Raw genomic sequence first — 3,252 nt, forward strand, 5'->3', positions numbered from 1 at the left:
TATATATATATATATATACACACACACACACACACACACAGACACTCAGTTATCCAGTCATCACCCAATCTAATTTTCAAACATTTTCATCACCCCCAAAAAGAAATTCTGTATCTATTAGCAATCATTCCCCATTTCCACTCTTTCCCATCTCCAAGAACTAGATAACCACTAATCTACTTTCTGTTTCTATATATTCACTTACTCTGGACACCTCATATAAATAGAATCATTACAATATATAGTGAATATCTATATATTCACTTACTCTGGACACCTCATATAAATAGAATCATTACAATATCTGATTTTTTCCTTAGAATAATGTTCTCAAGTTTCATCCATGTGTGGCTTGTATCATCCACGTGTAGCATGTATCTGTATTTTATTCTTTTTGCTGCTGAATAATATTCCATTTCACAGATGTACCACATTTTGTGTATTCATCCCTTACTTGGTAGACATTTGAGTTGTTTCTACTTTTTGACTATTATAAATAATGCTGCTATGAACATACACTTACACATTTTTGTGTGGATGTATATTTTTATTTCTTTTGGGTAATGATGCTTCATATTATTCAAAGTTTTGTTCTGAATAACATTTTCTGTTGTGAGGCAGTTCTCCATGAGACTTTTGTGCTCCTGAAATTTGAACTGACTGTATCAAAACTATAAGGTCTCAACTTCTCTCTTGGTTCTGCCATTACTCAGGATTGATTATGTAGCTGGCTTGCTTACTACTTGCTATAAAAGCAGGAGGTTCCTTAAGCTCCAGATTTCTCAGCTGCAACATAAATCCATTGCATGTGCAGCATCCGTCTAGGCCCAGCATCTATCCCATGGCCTTGGGGGTAGGGAAACAGCTGCAGGTCTGCTAATGCTCATGCTATTTGCATTGCTGAAGCAATCTTGTTCTGAACTATTAAGACTATTGTCCACATTCAGTGCTTATAGCAAACTGTGGCAAGTTTACTCCTTGCCATACTCTATGTGGTTGGAAATGTGAACTATTTCATGTCAATTTTCACTGGAACCTCACAACAAGCAATATAGGATAGAAAACTGAGGACTAGAGAAGTCGGGTCACTTGCCTTAGAAAACTAATTAGATCACACCTATATCTACTACTTCTTCATGTATTTCTTAATTAGAAATAGTCAAGAATCTCAAAAGGAATAGGTCCCAGTAACCTGTCCCTAGAAAATAACTTTCACTTAGGTAGAGATTGTAAAATAATTCAGAGGACAAAATCACTACCCTAGAAGTAAACATATTCAGATTATCTTTATTTGGTATTGATTATATCTCTGAACTCCTGGTTTTCCCATTTAATCTGTGTGTTTGTTACTTTTCACCTCATGGAATCCCAAGATTTTAGTTGATTTACTTTATTTGTTTTTTAACATCTTCATTGGAGTATAATTGCTTTACAATGGTGTGTTAGTTTCTGTTTTATAACAAAGTGAATCAGCTATACATATAATATATCCCCATATCTCCTTCCTCTTGCATCTCCCTCCCAGCCTCCCTATCCCACCCCTCTAGGTTGTCACAAAGCACCGAGCTGATCTCCCTGTACTAAGCGGCTGCTTCTCGCTAGCTATCTATTTTACATTTGGTAGTGTATATATGTCCATGCCACTCTCTCACTTCGTCCCAGCTTACCATTCCCCCTCCCCATGTCCTCAAGTCCATTCTCTATGCCTGCATCTTTATTCCTAACCTGCCCCTAGGTTATTCAGAACCATTTTTTTTGATTCCATATATATGTGTTACCATACAGTATTTGTTTTTCTCTTTCTGACTTGCTTCACTCTGTATGACAGACTCTAGGTCCAACCACCTCACTACAAATAACTCAATTTCGTTTCTTTTTATGGCTGAGTAATATTCCATTGTATATATGTGCCACATCTTCTTTATTCATTCATCTGTCAATGAACACTTAGGTTGCTTCCATGTCCTGGCTATTATAAATAGAGCTGCAATGTATATTGTAGTACATGACTCTTTGTGACTTATGGTTTTCTCTGGGTATATGCCCAGTAGTGGGAATGCTGGGTCATATGGTAGTTCTACTTTTAGTTTTTTAAGGAACCTCCATACTGTTCTCCATAGTGGCTGTATCAATTTACATTCCCACCAACAGTGCAAGAGGGTTCTCTTTTCGACACACCCTCTCCAGCATTTATTGTTGGTAGATTTTCTGATGATGGCCATTCTGACCAGTGTGAGGTGATACCTCATTGTAGTTTTGATTTGCTTTTCTCTGATGATTAGTGATGTTGAGCATCCTTTCATTTGTTTGTTGGCAATCTGTATATCTTCTTTGGAGAAATGTCCATTTAAGTCTTCTGCCCATTTTTGGATTGGGTTGTTTGTGTTTTTAATATTAAGCTGCATGAACTGCTTGTAAATTCTGGAGATTAATCCTTTGTCAGTTGCCTTTGTTTGCAAATATTTTCTCCCATTCTAAGGGTTGACTTTTCTTCTTGTTTATGGTTTCCTTTGCTGTGCAAAAGCTCATAAGTTTCATTAGCTCCCATTGGTTTATTTTTGCTTTTATTTCCATTTCTCTAAGAGGTGGGTCAAAAAAGATCTTGCTATGATTTATGTCATAGAGTGTTCTGCCTATGTTTTCCTCTAAGAATTTTATAGTGTCTGGCCTTACATTTCAGTCTTTAATCCATTTTGAGTTTATTTTTGTGTATGGTGCTAGGGAGTGTTCTAATTTCATTCTTTTACATGTAGCTGTCCAGTTTTCCCAGCACCACTTATTGAAGAGACTGTCTTTTCTCCATTGTATATCCTTGCCTCCCTTGTCATAGATTAGTTTACCATAGGTACGTGGTTTTATCTCTGGGCTTTCTTCCTGTTCCATTGATCTATATTTCTGTTTGTGTGCCAGTACCATACCGTCTTGATTAATGTGGCTTTGTAGTATAGTCTGAAGTCAGGGAACATGATTCCTCCAGCTCGGTTTTTCTTTCTCAAGATCGCTTTGGCTATTCAGGGTATATTGTGTTTCAATACAAATTGTGAAATTTTTTGTTCTAGTTCTGTGAAAACTGCCATTGGTAGTTTGAAAGGGATTGCATTGAATCTGTAGGTTGCTTTGGGTAGTATAGTTATTTTCACAATGTTGATTCTTCCAATCCAAGAACATGATATATCTCTCCATCTGTTTGTATCATCCTTAATTTCTTTCATCAGCATCTTATAGTTTTCTGCATGCAGGTCTTTTGTCTCT

This window comes from Pseudorca crassidens, chromosome 12, assembly GCF_039906515.1.
Source record: "Pseudorca crassidens isolate mPseCra1 chromosome 12, mPseCra1.hap1, whole genome shotgun sequence".
NCBI classification, from domain to species: domain Eukaryota; kingdom Metazoa; phylum Chordata; class Mammalia; order Artiodactyla; family Delphinidae; genus Pseudorca; species Pseudorca crassidens.